The sequence below is a fragment of the Acipenser ruthenus genome, chromosome 6 (assembly GCF_902713425.1).
Source record: "Acipenser ruthenus chromosome 6, fAciRut3.2 maternal haplotype, whole genome shotgun sequence".
NCBI classification, from domain to species: domain Eukaryota; kingdom Metazoa; phylum Chordata; class Actinopteri; order Acipenseriformes; family Acipenseridae; genus Acipenser; species Acipenser ruthenus.
The window spans coordinates 29,095,304-29,114,795 of NC_081194.1; positions in this window are offsets into that span (position 1 = coordinate 29,095,304).

Below are 19,492 nucleotides of genomic sequence, written 5' to 3' on the forward strand. Positions count from 1 at the left end.
CTAAGATACATAATGGGAGGTTCCTCGTCTTCAAAAATTTGGGACAGAACCGCCCCGACCCCCACTTCTGAGGAGTCAGTTTGTACAATAAATCTTTCACTAAAGTCTGGAACCTTTAGCACTGGTCCACTTCATAAGCTTGCTATGATTTTCTTAAATGCTTCATTAGCTTCTTCTGACCAACGCACTTTGTTTGTTTCAGAATTCCTAGTTAAATCTGTCAAGGGTGCTGCTATTGCTGAGAACTCGGGCACAAATCGTCGGTAATATCCTGATAACCCCAGGAATGCTCATACCTGTTTCTTACAACTGGGAATCGGCCAAGACTTTAAAGCCTCCACTTTACTTAATTGTGGTTTTATGATACCTCCCCCTACCACATATCCCAAATATTTTGCCTCTGTTAGGCCTACATGACATTTTCCCGGGTTTGCTGTGAGGCCTGCCTCTCTGAGAGCTTGTAAGACCTGGTTCACCCTCGGTAAGTGTTCCTCCCATCCCTCTGAGAAGACCACAATGTCATTAATATAAGCCAAGCCATATTCACTGAGAGGTCTTAACACCTTGTCCATGAGCCTTTGGAAGGATGCTGGAGCCCCGTGTAGTCTGAAGGGCATTACCTTATATTGGTACAACCTTTTTTCTCCCTAGAACTTGGTGTTAGAGGGATTTGCCAATAACCTTTTGTGAGGTCTAGCATGGACATATATTTCACCTTACCGAGTCTTTCGATTAACTCATCTACCCGAGGCATTGGGTATGAACTTCGAGATTTAACTGTCTGAAGTCATTACAGAACCGCCAGCTCCCATCAGGTTTAGCTACCATCACAATAGGACTATTCCAAGGGCTGGAGGATTCTTCAATGACGTCAAGCTGTAACATTTTGTCTAATTCCTGTATCACATCTACCTTTTTGGCCTCGGGTAGACGATATGGTTGTACTCTTACTCTAACACTAGGGGGAGTTTCTATATTGTGTTGAATTACCGTGGTACGACCTTGTATGTTAGAAAACACATCTTGATTTATTCTCATTAACTGTTCTACTTCTTCTCTTTGCTGTATATTCAAATTGGGTCCTATATTGACACTTTTAACCTCAGTTTTAACATTTTCCTCCTGTGCACAAGAGTTGACTGCTCTATCCACTTCCACTGGGGGTTCATATTCTACCAAGGGTTTTAACAAGTTGACATGGTATATCTGAATCTCCTTCTGTTTGCCAGGCTGATGTACTTTATAATTAACCGGTCCCGCGGCTTCAAGGATTTCATAGGGTCCCTGCCACTGGGTAAACATTTTCGTGGTAGGCGTGGGAACTAAGACCATCACTCGGTCTCCCGGTTTAAATGTATGGGCTCTAGCGGTTTTATTGTAGTGATATGCTTGTTTAGACTGTGCTTTCTCTAAATGTTCTCGTACTATTGGGGTCACTCTAGCAATTCTGTCCTGCATTTGTAGGATATAATCCACCATGTTCCTACCTCGGGAAGTCTGTGTCTCTCAGGTCTCTTTGGTGATATCTAATATTCCACGAGGTTGTTGTCCATATAGCAACTCAAAGGGTGAAAACCCTGTGGAAACCTGGGGAATTTCCCGTACTGCAACATTAAATAGGGAAAAGGAGGTCCCAATCCTTCCCATCTTTCCCTATCAGTTTCCTAAGCATCGCTTTCAATGTTTTATTAAATCATTCCACTAGACCATCGCTTTGTGGATGGTAAACCGTGGTTCTAATGGAACTGATTTGTAATGTACTACAATAATCTTGCAACGCCTTATTTATAAAAGGGGTACCTGGGTCCGTAAGTATTTCTTTCGGAATACCCACTCTTGAAAAAACCTGAACCAATTCCTTCATTATAGTTTTTGATGCCATATTACGAAGTGGAATAGCATCAGGATAGCGTGTTGCATAGTCTAAAATGACCAATCTATATTCATGTCCTTGGGCTGACTTAGGGAGGTGTTCTACCTGATCCATGGCGATCCGCGCAAAGGGTATGTCTATAATTGGCATAGCCTGTAGGGGGGTTCTTAAATGAGGCCGTGGACTAGCTCGCTGACAAGTAGGGCATGATTTACAAAAATGATCCACATTTTTCCTTATCCCTATCCAATAAAACCTTTGCAAAATTCTATAGAGAGTTCTGTCAGTGGCTAAGTGGGCGCCAAACAAGTGACTATGTGCTAGTTTCATCACTTGACGTCTATATGAAGGGGGAACCAGTAACTGTTCTACTGGGTTGCCATTAATTATCGTTCCTCGATACACTAAATCATTTTTTTGAAAAGAAAACTCACCACCACCCCTTCAACCGGAACTCCATCAATAGACACCAACCATGTACATACATGAATTAATGACAAATCTTGCTCTTGTTCTTTGGCAAACTGTTCACTTAAGGGACAAACTTGATCTTGCCACGGTTCCTCAGTATGTTCAGGATTGATTTCAGAATGCCCCCCCGCCGTCTCATTTAAAATGTCTTGTTCAGTGCATTTCACAGTACCCCCTTCTGTACTCGTTTCCCTTGATTTCCCACTAAGACATTTTCTACGAGTGGTCCACGCTCTCGTGCTAAGCGCCTCTCCTGTTGTGTTTTCTTGGGCTTGAGTAGTTTTGTTACACGCTCAGATTTACACACGCAATAAACAAAAGAAAAGCGATGTAATCATTGTACTCACTGAATATTTTCGTACGAGGTTCTTCCCACCGACACAGGTAAGAATTTTCATCAAAGGTTTTATATCCAGTCTGGATAAGATGCTTCCTTGTTCCAGCTGAATCCACACGGTGTTTCTTTTGTTTTCCAGGTAAGGTTCCATACACCCACAGGATCCCGTTCTGCACAAAAGCTCTGTTTCACCGATAACAACAGTCTTCTCACTTTGACTAAAGTTGTAATATTTTCTAGCGTCACCTTCACAGCGCACAACCGCTGGCTTACTCCGAGCCCTTACACCCACGTCTGTCTACAGTACATCTTTCTTTTATACGCTGGTTCAGCTCCTACCAGGTCATTTGTCTTCCTACTTCCTGTCTGTTTTTGGGAAATTGAGTTTTTTAGTTCTCGTAACCTATTGCTGTTTGTGAACTCTTCTACTGATTTTCTTATGTGAGGGGAAAGAATCAGTATTCCCACGTTGCTGACACCTTCTCCTCACATCAAACGATGGTGGTTCCTCACAATATATTCAATAAATCTGACCTCTTCCTAAGGCTGTCTTTGAGTATAATGTGCTATTATGTGACTTTCCCAGAAGCCTTTTCTGAAACAGAAATGCTTTTCTGATTGATTTTGTCAGGTAATGCACTATCTTGGAAGTGACTCACGTCATATTCTTAATGTGTTATAAGGCTTTCTAACAACACTGCACTCCTGTAGACCTCAGTTATACCCAATGGGACTTTCAGCAGTTGCTGGTGTGCTGGTTGGAACCTGGTTGTTGCCTGTTAAATTCTTCTAAATCTTATTTCAGAATTATATAAATATGTATAACCACCAGGTACAGCTACAATACTACACAGTTAACTAGACTTCTAAAACTGAGATGTCAGTTACATTTAACATACTTTAGTCAGTTTGGACAGACTGATAATAGTAATTTTCTGAATTGTTTGTACTTTAATCAGTCTGGACATTAATTGATTTTAAATAGATTTTGCTTGCTTTCAACAATGTGTAATGGTAGTTTGAAAAATGAACTGATTCAAAGGTGCTGGTAGTGTTTCATTCATATGCAGATGACACACAGCTATATCTGAAATTGAATACTAACATTTCTTCTGATATATTAGTGCTTACCAAGTGTCTTGCAGGCACTGAATCTTGGATGTCTGCAATTTATTTTTCAGCTAAATGCTGGTAAAACTGAACTTTTGCTTACTGGCTCTGAAACACAATTGAAAACATTCAGGTTAGTTATGGTAACTATCTACTGTAGCCTTCAGCTTCTATAAAGAGCCTTGGGGTACACTTAGATGCCACAATATCTTTTGAGGCACATATTTCGTTTGTTGTCAATCCTCTTTTTTCCATTTACGCAAGATTGCCAAAGTTCAATGTTTTCTGTCTCTCACTGATGCTGAGATTTTGATCCATGCATTTGTAATCTCTAGGCTTGACTAATGTAACTCCCTATTTGCCGGCCTTCCATCTAAAGCAATTGATAGATTACATAGTTCAAAATGCAGCTGGCAGAATCTTGACTGGTATGAAAAAGTACCACCACATTACACCAGTTCTGACTAAACTTCACTGGCTTCCTATCAAGTGTCGAATCTCTTTTAATCTACTTCTCCTGACTTATCGCTCACAGTGGTACTGGTCCTGTTTATTTCAATGAATTACTTTGTCCTTACCGGTCGGTTCGTACCCTTAGATCCTCCCAGGCTGGCCTGCTGGTTGTTCCTGATGTGAAACAGGTTGGTCTCGGTGGTTGTTCCTTTAGCCCCCTGGCTCCTGTCCTATGGAATGACCTCCCCATTGACATCAGGAACTGCCAGTCAGTTTAGCAGTTTAAAAAAAGTCTTAAGACATCTGTTCGGTCTCGCATTTGGTTAAGGCCCTTGCTATCTGTTTGCTTTTATAGCCAAATTCGGTTTTCGTGTTTATGTCCTGATTTTATGATTGGTTTGTTTATTTCTCTCTTAGATATGGTATTTTTTTTAATTATGTAAAGCGCCTTGAGATGTGCAGGTCTGCATATGATAAGGCACTATATAAATTTAAGTTGTTGTTGTTGTTGGTAGAGTATCATGATGAGCCAGCTGTCAAGTGCATGGTGGGTTTATAAGAGCTGTCAAAGCTAGAATCAACGTCTTATTGTTGAACAACCCTTCTTTTTTCATTATGAAATATTGTCATGCTGTAGCGGACAGAGCCTTTTCTACAGGGTTACCTGAACCATGAGTACAAAGTGCTAACATTGAAGTACATATTAAAAATAGGACTTTTCTGAGAAGACTGGGGGGCTAGTAGCGCATATCCCTGCAGATCTGTGAAGCTGAGCCTTACTATATGCCTTTGCAAAGCAGCTCATGCAACTACTGTACTAATGTAGATCCCACAGCTGGTCCAGCAGAAAAATGATGTCTGTGGCAAAGAAATAAAAACATTTCTCAAAAAAAAAAAATACAAAATCAAAGAGGGTTATTCATTGCACAGGAATTTTCTGAGAGTGCACATGGACAAATAAAACTCCATTAAAGTTTGATGCTCAGTACGTTGTTCTACTCACTGCTGCAGGTGACCCAGCAGAGTTCAGCTGAAAACAGCAGATCTATGGGTGTGTAACTGAATAGAGAATTGCACCTTCTCCTGCCTGACTCGAACAGAATGATGATGCTATATCTGATGTTCAATAATAACTGATTTAAAATTACTGCCTGATTCTGTTCGTACTTAATACTTAATTTGCAAAAACATGGTTCAAATTACCAAGCTACTCTTCTGCTAATAACCTAAACAGTAGTTGCCTAGAGGCAACACCATATTGTGGTTTACATTTTTAAACTTAGTTTGCAACAATTAGCCAGAACAAACAGGACCACCATGAAGCATAATAGTCCAGATACCAGTTTTAAACATCATGCAACATCTAAAATTAGAAATGAACACACAGCATAAATGTTTATTTTGGGGGCAAAATTAACAATATGTTCTATATTTGAAAGTACAAAGACTTCTACTGAAGACAAAGTTAATGGCCATATAATTGGAGTAACATAAGTCAGCAAGCAATTGATTGTTCTTTTTTTAAACATTGAAGCTTGTAATTTCTAATGGATTTTTTGGTGTAATTCTCTCTGTTCATTTGGTAATTAGTGTTTTTATTTGAGCAAAAGTCATAACGCTCATCTGCACCTGCGTATAAAATCTGTTTTATTTTAGTTTGGTTTTGTTTGCTTTTTCTTTACCATACAAATATATCTCAAAATGAACAAATACAATTACAGACTGGGAGAGCACTGTAAGTTAGTTTCCAGAACACTGTTTCCATTACCCATGCTAAATTTAACTCCATTGAAAAAAGTACTGTACTGTTTGAAGGCTTCCTTATTCTTGTTGAAATTTTACAGTTTCAAAGCTTTTGTTAAATATATTGTAAGCAAAAACAACGTTATGATGTAATAAGTTTTGTTTGGGGCAAAGAAAACTACTTTTCTGTGTTTCATTCTGCTGGGTCTGTACATTGCACTTTAGAGTTTTCCCACATAAATTACAACAGAGCAGTGAAAAAGTAAGCAATAACCACCACCATTTTGTTTTCACATAACACACCATAACAGAACTATGAGAAATTTGATCAGGAATAAAAATAAAAACTGTATTTTTATTTGAAAACTTTCCTTCAATTGTATCTGTGCCACTATTGCTACTACCTTTCTTACACAACCATTTTCTAAAATTCACAGTATAATTTTCAATTAAGACACATCTCTTTCAAAGTGTCCAAATATCCCCCAGGAGACAACACTGAAACTTTGTTTACTGTAGCCTGTAGAAATGTTATAGTATAATCGAACGAGTTGCTTTTCAGTAGCCTCCTGAATAACTGGACACTGGGTGAGACTGCTCAAAAAATTAGACAGGATACATTTTAATTAAAATCAGAAGACTGTCTTGTTATTGTGTTTTGTAGATTGAAAAATTGATTACACTTTCTAAATAGAAGTTTTTATTAGTTTCAGATTCTTTAGGGCCTTATTTTGGAAGTATGTGCAAAGGCAAATCTTCATATATATATATATATATATATATATATATATATATATATATATATATAATTTTTTTTTTTTTTTAAATGGTGTAACATTAACAAGGCGGAGACATGAAATGGTTGTGTGTCATTACAATTGATTTATTCCAATAAACAAGAAAACAACCTTTCTATTTAGCTACCTGCATTTTGAGAACTGCTGCTAACCGCTTTGACACAGCAATCAAAACAGATATCAGGTTACCAGTCAGGTTTAATTATTTAAAAAGCTCTCAATTGCTGTTTAGGGCAGCAGTCATTAAAATGAATCAATGTGTCAGAAACAGAAACAACAGCCTAATACCATTTACCGTCTATTGCACCTGTCAATAAGAATCTGAACACAGCTTGAAACTGGGCATACCTGGGGGAGGGGTTGTTCCCATGTAGTTCATAGGAGAGATACAATAGTTTAGATCCAAACTGTATACCAGACTTTCACTTAAATCTCCATTAACAGCAGAGTGAAGAAAATATTTTGATAGAGCAATCTCCATTGAAATTATTAGTAGGATCTTGGTATAAAAGTAAACAAATGTCCTGCTCACCGGGTGACAGTTTCCCGGAGGCAGAGGTGGAATAGTCGGTGTTGCCGGGGCAACTGCACAGGGGCCCACGCACTCTCTTTTTTGAACTCCGCAACCACTCGTACTTTAGCCTAGTGGTCTCTCAATATTGCAAAACAGTTTCCTACGGTCTTCATGGAAGGTTTTGGGGTACTGTTCAGCAGTCTTTTGCAGTTATACTCTGTGTGCACAATTCATCCTGTAGTTTAGGTGGAACCTGTTAACGGGTACTACTGGGTACCAAAATAAACTAAAGCAAATTACCATGCCTGTATTTCTGATTTTGAAAAAAAAAACAAAAAACGAATTTCTGTGCAAGACAACATTTCTGTGAATTTCTGCGGAATCCTGGAGGGACAGGTAATTAAACTTGTTAGCTTGTTATTAAAAAGCATGTAGTATTGAAAATGATGCACGCAAAATGATATTCAAGTAGGTGAGTAGAAAAGGTTCTTCTAACATGTAGTCGTATACTGTTTCATACATGCTAACATTCTGAGATAAAATATTGTTAAAAATTAAACACTTGGCATGTTTCATGTTTATAAAAGTATTACATAAAGGTCGGGCCCACAATAAGGTCCTGCACCAGGGCCTATCTTTCTCTTCCTCCGCCACTGCCCGGAGGGAATTGTCAGGTAGCTTACTGTCATTGCTGTGACCTTTTGACGTTTGGCTTTGTAATCCACTTAGCACTCTTCCAGCACAGGATAATGATCATCTACTGTAAAGAGAAAAAGTGACAAATTCCCATTTGTCAGTCAGACAAGACATTAAGGATAGTGAAGCAACTGAATAACTCACATAGATTGGAACAAATATGAATTATGCATTATGTTGTAACAGAAAAGGTACATTCATTTCAAGCAAGTGAAACTCATACCCATATGGCTATGCCCCAACATAACACATATCAATTCAATTTATTTTTTAACCTGCATGTCATTTATTGACAGCACATATTTTCTAACTCCCCCTTTAAATGAAGACAGGGAATAATTTGAAATGGTATTGGGAAATGCAAAAGTTTGTTCTGAAAGCTTCCCTATCTCATGTGTATTTTGTATTTGCTGACTGTTTAGCAATGGTGAACTGACAGAAGAAAGCTTACAAGTGTTCTTTTTAAACAACTACAGGGAAAGGAGAACAAAGATTTTAAAGTTATGGATTTAACAGGCAGACTTGTGGAGCTGACTTTATCAACAGGGTAGAAGTGTGTGCTAACTTTGAAATAAATCCAGTAAAGGCGCTCCACGTGGAGTGCAGGATGCGCTCTATAGTCTGGACGTCGCAAGTTCGAGTCCAGGCTATTCCACAGCCGACCGTGGACGGGAGCTCCCTGGGTGGCTGCATGGTGAGTCTGCAGTGTGAAAAAAAAGTGGTCGGCTGACCGTTCACATAAAGTCAGAAAAAAACAACATATCAATCCAAATTAACATGTATTTATACTAAAGTAATACAAAAATGACTACAAAAAGATTTAGAAGTGAGTAGTTTTTCGAGATTTACGATTATACTGTAAATCACTTTCACGAATCAGCCCCCAAATGTAGTCTCCCATCATGTTCTCGTTATACTGTCCATGGTAGCGGCGTTCAAAGTCCAGTATATCCTGGTGGAAGCGCTCGCCTTGCTCCTCCGAGTACGCTCCCATGTTCTCCTTGAATTTATCAAGATGAGCATCAAGGATATGGACTTTAAGGGACATCCTACAGCCCAACCAGTCTCAACCAGCTCCACATAGTTTTTGGCCTTGTGATTGCCCAGGAAGCCCCGAACCACTGCCAAAAAGCTGTTCCAAGCCGCTTTCTCCTTACTAGTGAGCTTCTTGGGGAATTCATTGCTCTCCAGGATCTTCTTTATCTGTGGTCCCACGAAGACACCGGCTTTGACCTTTGCCTCAGACAGCTTAGGGAAGAAGTCTTGAAGGTACTTGAAGGCTGCCGACTCCTTATCTAGAGCTCTGACAAATTGTTTCATGAGGCCCAATTTGATGTGCAGTGGTGGTATCAGCACCTTCTGGGGGTCCCAGCCGTACTCATCATACTTCAAGGCGTCCAGCAAGGTCTTGATGCTGTTGTAATCCTCTTTGAGGTGCACCGAGTGAGCCAGGGGAAGAGACGGGTACTTGTTACCATTATGGAGCAGCACGGCTTTGAGGCTCCTGGATGAGCTGTCAATGAAGGACAGTATAACAAGAACATGATGGGAGACTACATTTGGGGGCTGATTCGTGAAAGTGATTTACAGTATAATCGTAAATCTCGAAAAACTACTCACTTCTAAATCTTTTGTAGTCATTTTTAAGTTACTCAAGCACTTTACAATAGCTTGTGAAACGGTGTTGTAATTAACAGCCTGTAGGTAAAGTGTATCAAAACAAATAAAATGTGTAACCCATACTGATCTTGTGCATCAGTCGACTCATCAGTGTGACCACTGACAAGCAACCAGACTGTTTTACCAATTCCATAATCTCCTGTTTGTGATACTCGGCAACTTTAGTTAAGTATTCATTCATCAGCTGGGCTGATGAAGGAATCGCTCCACCATTTGCTACACTCTGTCTGAAGAATTATCGTAACTTTTGGTTGTCCAGATATTTGCGCAAATAAACGCCTCTGTCAGGTCAAAATTTAATAAGCGGACTTTTGGAATATGGAAGTCATCGTTTTTTGTTTCTTTGCAAGTAAAGCAGTCGCAGTACTGCTCTGGATTTCCACCTTTCTCTTTTCGTTGAATCTAAATGTCTGTCAACAGACGATTCTCGGTAGTGATCTACAGTAACGTTGCAGGACGTACAGAAGAGCTTACCTCCATCGCTGTGTAAAACTCCTGCTGGATACTGCTTTACATGATCTGCTACAGACACATTTTCTTGTACACAGTGTGTGGGTATTTTAATTTCTCGCTTAGATTGCAGTGACATGACATAATCACTGCACAGCACTGTGTGCATAGCGAATATTACACGCAGGCACATAGCAGAGCTGTTCAATCTTGTTAATGTGATTTTTTAAAATGTTTTGCATGAAATACAAATAATTATGAAATTATTTTTATTTCTTAAGAATACTGTAAAATCGCGATATTGGGCTAAGTTCACAATTTCCGCGCAACCCGTGAAATCGCGATATTCACAGGGCCTTCATCATAAGCACCCGTCCGTATTATTATCCTGACATGTCTCATGATAATGTTTAGCTGGTGGGCTTATCACAGGAGGAATAACAAATGCTCATGCAAAAAAAAAAAAAAATACATCTACATTAATTCCTACTATTGTGATGTTGTTTTAATGTTTAGTCAGTGGGGAATATTATGTTCCAGTTGTGTTTATAAATTGAACCTAAAATATAAATAGTGTATTCCAATAAAAAACATGGTATACAACAAAACTTACAGTACCTGTATTTACACAGCTAAATACAGGGACTATTTGTAATTCTGGCGAATGGAACCATGGTATTTTAAAAATGTTTCAAAGTAAATCCTTTATTCCAGACCTGCTTTTTTCTCTTAAATGTTTGTATTATTTTATTTACAAAATTAACCCAAATCCCATGTATGCAGCAAAATTATTGTAATTAATGTCAGTAGAGGAAAGCATATTTCCTGAAGGCCTATCTGACTGAAATACAATTTCTTTCCTTTCCTAAATAATTATTTTGATATTTATTATGTTTGCTGTGCCCTCCCACATTAAATTAAAATTCACGGGGCGTTCATTGAGGCTGTAAGGATAGAGCAGAGGAAGCAGAAACAAGCTTGTTCGTGGGACAGAGGCGGACAAAGAGAACCCGGACTTAGGATAGAAGGCAAGCCGATGGTCTGGACTTAGAAGTGGGGTTGGAGGGGCCCGGATTGAAGTTAGGATAGGACGAGATCCCCGACCGATGAGCCGCCTTTACGTAGGACACGGGCTTGGTCGAAGGCTGAAAAACCACCGTGGGACAAACAACAGGAGATGCGCCACTGCATAACATAAAAGGCTGCATACCAGAAAAACGAGCAAGGAAAGGACAAACAAAATGAACAAGAGAAAGGTTAAGAAAGGGTTAGTGTGGGATGGTATGTGTATACCTGCCACCCAGTGGAGAGGAAAAAACCCTTTTCTCTTAGGGGAAAACTTCTGGTGGACCCGGTGGACAGGTAGCCCCCACTCCAGGCATGCTAACGATTTTTTGATGGGCTTCAGCAATGTCAGTAGGTGATGAATGAATATATATATATATATCGACCGCTGAGGAAGCCCAGCACCCCATAATTTTTATTGTGTAAATATTGATGTTGGCTTTTGCTGAGGAAGTGGCTGCTCCGATTCTGAATTAATTGGGGGGTATAGAATTGAGGAGGCAGGCCTGCTCGGGCGAAAAGGGTAGCAAGATGAGAGGAGAACTAGTGGCCGGAACAACAAAGCCGGAACAACACTTCACCACTGTCATGAAATAAACTTGTATCACCCACCACAAGCACTACTGCACGCACCCAGGACTGGTGACCGTGTTTGTATGATTGTGGGGCAGATATTATTGTTTATTATTTGGGACTGCAATCCTATTGTTATTTACCCCATGCAGTACACATTGGTGTGTATTGCAGAGGGATTATTGTTTGGTCGCCAGACCTAGAAACCAGTAATAAAATCCTTTCCAAACAGGATTACAATCATCTCTGTCTGTTTCATTCAGCCACTGCATCACTCCTGCACCTGTATCCACTCAGCCACACCTCTCAGTAACGTCAGTCCCTCCCCTATCCATTGATATGTGTTTCAAGCCTGTACTGCAAAGTACGGCTGCCCTGAAAGTCATCAAAACAAAGTGCTTTTTTATCATGTTTACACAATCGCGGTCCTAGAAGCCCACTTCAGTATGATCGTGTTAACACGATCCCAGTCCGTAATTGCTTACCTGTTTCTTTATTGTTGTTTCTTTATTTACCATCGTTACTACTATTCCAGCCAAAAACATCCCTCTGGTTCCATAGACTCCTTAAAGCCAAAATTCCCAAAAGTTCCAACTGTTGTGGAGGCAGAAATGACAGTAATTTGCTATGGTCATTCTAAAACCTCCTCACTTCGGAAGCCAACCCCATTGTTGAAAAGGCCATTATTTAGAAAGCCTGGTAAATAATGATTTAAGCAATAAACATCATTAATTATGTAATTCAAAACAGAATACTGTTGGATACTAAACAGGTAAGAATGAAACAACCTGAAAATGTAGCTGGAATACATGATCTCAGCCTCTATATGACTGAACATACAGGCCAGGTGCAGCCTTTTATACACCTGCATTATTTAAAACGAGTTGAATTATTCATTAATTGCACCACCAATCAAGGGCCACAGTTTCTTAAATTCCCACCACATTCTCATATGGAAATGAAGTGTTACACATCAAGGTCCAAACATATATGGGGATGAATATGTTCTGATCACAAGGTCAAATTGAGCTTGATACAACTGTTCAAATGAATTATTTATGTAGGCCAAAGTTTTCATTTTGCTAATATTATGTCCCTTCCTTTCAATATATGCACAGGGCTTGAATTTGGGCGAAGGATTGCGGGAATCACGCATTTTCCAAGTTGCTCCCGCATATCTGCAACTTTCAGTGCAGGAAAATCCCGCAGAGATATTTTAAGACACCAAGCTACTGTATTTTTCACTCAATTTAGAATGCCTGAAACGCTACAACAATCTATAAGCAAGTGGGTGTCAGTGACGAAAGCACTATGAGCCACATTCTGAGTACTTTTGGTTAAAATAAATAAATAAATACAAGTAGTACTGGATATTTTAAGTGCCGCGAGACTTTATTCTCTCGTACATGATTCTCGGACGCTATCTTTAAGGATTATAGAAACTCTGAACACTGCAGTAAATAAACAGTTTTGAAAAAGCACCAAAGGTTATGCACATATTACTCAGGCACTGTAAAAGCCACCTACCTGGTTCATGGCTTGTTAAAAGTACAGAATCTGGGCTTTCCAAAGACATATTCATTTTGTGTATGTGGTACTAGCCAGAACTACGATCGCCTGAAATTAAGCCTCTCATTATGTGACAGAGTTCACAGCTTAGGTTTCGTTTTGAGTCTATTGCTCCGTCATTGTAGCAGCTAGACTGAAAGGGGTGGTATCATTGGAATGCTCAGCTCCCACCCCATATTGAGGTTCAATGGTGCAGTGTTTTGTTTTGTTTTAGCCATCTATGACTACAATATATATAGCAGTGACCAAACATGATAACATGATTATTTTGGAAAAACGTTTTTTTTTTTTTTTCCATATATTCTCATCTCTACCACATATAGTATGCCTGATCCTGTTGCAACTTACATAATATGAAAGGACATTTTTGTGGCCTTTCATTTGATAAGTTACATACATGCAGCACAAACTATCCAGTAGTTAAACATACATAAAGGAAAACAGTGAAAAACAGGCGGAAATAGGGCAGAGTGTAAAGAGTTAAAAAAAAGAAATGGAGCGCTGGTTTTCTTCTGCTGCATGCAAAAACTTCACGTTAGGCAATGGCAAAAGCAATGGAGAGAGCTCTGTCTCACAGGGATGAACAGCTGTTAGGTTTCCTGAAAGCAGCTTATTTTAAAGCAACACCAGTGTGATGCAGTGCAGCAATTTATAAATCAAGTTTATACATTTTCTATGAATGAAGAAGGTAATTTATAGTTTTGTGGCTGTCGTACAACACCACATAAGCAATGAATGCAGTCACATGATTCCAAAAGAATTCCACACTTCTGATTTACCTCTCGAACTATTATCCACTACATGATATAAACCCTGCGCTTTTGTTTCACCTCATCCACAGTCATTTTTAATATCACCAAGCACACGTGATAAAAGGATCTTGCGATGTATAAAACATGTGGCAATACCTACCAAGTATACTGCTTCGTCAGCTGACTCTTCACTAATCGCCTCCTGCATTAGTGCAGGAAATACCGGTACATTTACCTTCTAGTACATTATTTGGGAAAGCGTTACAGACAAGTACGCTGAAAGGACAGAAAACATTTTTGATGATTCAAATTCAGACCCAAGGCTGACCCGAAAATTTTAATTTTTTGAACCACATCCGAACCGCAAACCGCGAAAAAGTTAACATTCCACCTGAACCCGACCCGCTTTTGTGGGTCACTCGCGGGTACCCGACCCCATGCAGGCCTCTAACGCCTGTTCTTCGTTCTTGTGTTTGTTCAGGTGTTAAAAGCCAAGGACGCAATGCAAATCCACAAGCACCTAAGGAAACTTTATTGTAATTTTCTATACCAAGATTTAATTATTTACATTTACTCTTAGGTATTTATTTGTATAATTCAAATAAAATCTACAGTAGAGGTCAGTTGTCATATAATGTACGTATCCAGAGTTCAGATCCAAAGCTACAGTTGCGTTGATTATATATATATATATATATATATATATATATATATATATATATATATATATATAAAATGTATTAGAGGTCGGCTCATGTACCTGAAAGCCTGGGTACAGGTCGGGTTTTATATTACCTGATCCGACCCGGGTCTCTTTTTACTACCCGGGTATCGATTATTAATTCGAGAATTTATTGAAAATGTAGAAAATATGACAATATAGTTGTAAGCGCGGGTCTCTGGCCGGTGTAATAAAGTCAAAGTTAAAACAAGCTTTTGCATTAAGCCTTTTCTTAACTGACAGGATATCAAGGTTTTACAGAAAACAATAACACAGAGAGCGACAAGTACACCTCAATAATAGTAACTGCGGAGACTATTCTCAGGAACTAAATCGGAAAGAAAACAACATAACATCCTGTTGGGTTAATGTCAGTGATAACTCTTAATTAATCATTAATTATAATTACCATGTGGCTTCCAATACGGAATGCTTTATTTACAGTTATTAGAACATAAGAACATAAAAAGGTTACAAACGAGAGGAGGCCATTCTGCCCATCTTGCTCATTTGGTTGTTTGTAACTTATTGATTCCAGCATCGCATTGTGCAGATTATAGATTCTTACCAAAAAAGATCAAATAAGTAGCCTTCATTTAAAAATAAATAAACAAATAAATAAATAAAGTATTGTGAGCGGTGTACCCCAGAAAACAGACTGAAAACCGTAAACATTTATTTTTATTTTAATGAAGTAGATTTACTAAGGAAAAGCACAGGCACTCCAAAATGTGTAAGGTGCAAAGTACACAATTAAATCAGTTTGAGAAAAACATTACTCACAAACTTAGGAAACGTTTACCTATTTTGTTTTGCGTTAAATAAAAACATTTGTGGAGCACATTAAAGTACTAGTGCTTAGGGTTGCCAGCTCTGACTGAAGCTATTCCGGGAGATTTTTTTTCTCCAATGTGACGTAATGTCATTAATTGTGCTGTTCAACCCGTTCACAATATCAAGCCATCATTGTATTGTGTGTGGGTGTAAGGAGTGTCAATGATTAAAAAACTATATACCACCGTTATGAATCTTGAATAAGAAATATTGCAAAACTAGGTTAGCTCAATAATGTATTAGTTAGCTAACGTTACTATCGATATGATAATTTTATTTCAATTCGAGATCGGATTTCTACATGTTTACCCATCTTTTTGAGTATTAGTTTGCTATGTACAGAGCAACAACAATGAATAGTTTTAAACTTTAAACCTTCATACTTAAATACTTAAATTAATTATAATTAAATGTTACGTTGTTTTTACCTTAAAGCTGTGTCACCTGCCAAATGTCGTTGCCCTCGGCTTCCTTCCTTTTAAATCTGTATTTCAGCTGGCCTCTTGCTTATGAAAGTCTGCACGGACATATTGAAGTTCAATTGCACCTGCAGCTCTGTTTTCACAACACTATCACTCAGTCTGTTTCTGTCCTTGCTCCACAGTTAAACTGAAAACTCTCTCGCAGTAGGCATTGGATACAGGAATGGAAAGTGTGAAAGAGACCAATTTCAATATTTGGCTGTCACCACTCTGGCATTTGTCTGAAAACCTCCACCCATCTGTGATCTATTTTCTGCTCCTTTGAGACAATCTCTTCTCTTGATTGCTGTAAAACACAGTAGTCATCATATAGCTTGTCAATGTCAATCTCAATGCAGAGTGCTGTAACAAGAGTCTCAAAATCTGACCACTTCACATCATTGTCGAGTGAGAGCACTGCCATTTGTTTGAAAACCGATGTTTCGAAATCATACCATTTCTCCAGGTATTCAATGCACCGTGTCAATGTCTTATACGTTTCCTCTCTGAATTTTCTGTTGTCAGATGGAGAGAAAATGACTTGGGCTGATCTTCCATAGAATTTGTCCTCTCTTCTTATCTTTAGTTTTGAATGGAGGCCTTCCATGACACTGTGCAGTTCTGTGCAGTTGACATTGGTACATTCCAGTTTTTTTTACAGCATCGTAAAACATTCCCATCAGATTATGCAGAAAGTAAACATAACAAAGAGGGAAAGACTTGTGTTCTTCCTCACTGAATGCTTCCCACACAATCTTGACACATTCTTCTTCCCCCTCTGACAAGAAGTATGCCCTCAATGCTGGCCAGCTTTGTAGTACTCGTTCAATAGCGGGCAGAAGTGACAGCCACCTTGTTGGTACGTGCCGAAGCACATCTTTGTATTCCATTTCAACAAACTCGAAAAAGGACATAAGAGACTCTGTCTTCTTGGCCGAGGAGGAAAACTCGCTGTATACTTTGAGGACGAGTCTTTTTACGTCAAAACTCAATGCTTTCATCCCATTTTTGAGGCAATTGTGGATTACATGTCATTTACACCCCACTTGTATCAGTCGGTTATTAAGCTGTTTGAGTTTCAGATACACTGACCTGTGTTTCCCAAAGTTCAGAGGCATTGTCAGCCACGTAAGACAACACGTTGCTAATGCTGAGACCATTATCTTGTAGAATATTGGAGATCCCTGTCGCATGCCTCATTTGTCTCCTCATTGTCGTTGTAAAAATCAAGCAAGCCATGTGTAATTACCTCTGTCGCAGAAAAGTAATGCACGGTTAATGGGAAGAATTTCTTATTTCCCTTGTTGGAGGCATCAGATCCAACTGAAAAAAACTATGCACCATCCAAGTCCTAAGCAAATTTTGGTGCCAAAACACTCTCTGTTATGCTGGTTGCTTTCGCCCGTCCAGAAGACATTTTTCTTGCAATTTCAGAATCAGGTAAATATTCTTGTAAGCATTTTGTTTGCACAGTCTTGGCTTGCATAACTTAAATGGTGCGAAATACTGTGGTAAACTTCAGCCGCGGTCACCAGATTTTCTTGGGATGAGTCTCTTTTGGTAAAAAACAATGTGATTTGTGGCGTTCTTTTCTGTTTCTCTGATTCCTTGTGTTTTGTGCTCTCTGCGTGGCTGGTCAGCTCTCCTCTTCCCTCGTATTTCACCCAAAACCCTTGATGACATAGAATGCATTCTGCTGGAACTGTGTCGATTTTGCGAAGCCAATTTTTGAATGCATTTTCTTTGCACCATTTGTCATTAAAACAGCAAAAATGTATTTCTTTTTCACTGTGCTACTGTTCGAATGCCCCTCACCACCATTCATGATTTTTTTTAACTGTTAACCAAATAGCTGTTGTAATGATTCTAGTGCTCGGCAACGGCAACGTTCATGAGCGTATGTGCGCGTGATGATAGTACTTCCGGTTTACATTACGTATTGCAGCGTTTCAGGGGAACAAACAAGAGCCAGACTACTGCAGCAAGATCTCATTCAGATGTTTATTCATTTAACGTTAGGACACCACAGCCCCCCTGAGACCCCCCTGAGCCCTATTGGCTCACACACACAGGGGTACATTTACATACACACGGTCCAATCGCTCAGACCCTCGGTCCCACGCAAGCAGCTGACCGGCAGAACCGAACACAAATCACAGTGCAGCAAACACAGACCCCATCTACATAAAGCTGCACTGTGCACGTGACACCCCAGGCAGCGCGCAAGCACAGCCTAGACACAAAACGCTCTTTACTCACAGATTCATGCAGGGTGACACACAAACTGCGGGAAAGACAGGACAGCACACACACACACACACACACACACACACACACACGCACACACACACAGCACAGATCGCTCCAATATTATGTCTTTACGCTGCCAAGGGAAGAAAAGTGCAAACAGATGACACCGATATGTTTTAACATTGAATGAACTTCTGTATGAATTATGTGCATTCATTATATTAATTTATTTTCCTAAAATATCCTATTAAAATATCCCGGATTGCTTTCAATAGTCACCGGGAGATTGATGCCCATTCCGGTTGACTCCCAGCCAATCCTGGAGGGTTGGCAACCCTACTAGTGCTTCCTCCTTTGAATGAAATATTTCCTTGCCAGAGTTTGCAAATTCCATTTTCTCCTGCTTGATAAAGAAATTCCACACAATGCTTTTCTTGGATGCCATGTTAATGTACTGAAATATTTACTTTTTTTCTATCAGTTCGGATTTGGAGGACTGCACCTTTAAGTAAAATAAAACCTCCATTATTGGAACACTTGCACTCGCCCTGAATCAACACAAGTACAACATTACATTAAGAACAACAGCGGAATATGGCCAATAGATGTTGCAAAGAATCCTGCAGCATGAAGCGCATTTAACAACTGTATTCAAACTGAGATGTTTTATTATTATTATTATTATTATTATTATTATTATTATTATTATTATTATTATTATTATTACGTTTTTTTCATTACCTGAAAAAAACCCAGGTGTCCGGGTATTGTTCACGGGGGGGTACGCGGTTCCCGATTATATATATATATATATATATATATATATATATATATATATATATATATATATATATATATATACACAGTGCTGTGAAAAAGTTTCTACATTTTTGCACATTTTTCACATTGTATTTGGTCAGATTTTTTTGTGGGTTGTAGTAGTATATAGAGGGAGTCTGAGAGAAAAAATGACACCAAAGTTTGGTGCTTCTTTCATTTGTTTGGTGTGCAAGGTAATCGAACATGCAATCTTCAGGTGTGAAAAAGTTATTGCCCCCCATAGTTAACTCAACCCAATTAAAGGGATAATTAGGGTTAGCTGTTTGAGTACTTTGGTTAACAAACAGGCCTGATTTGGACCAG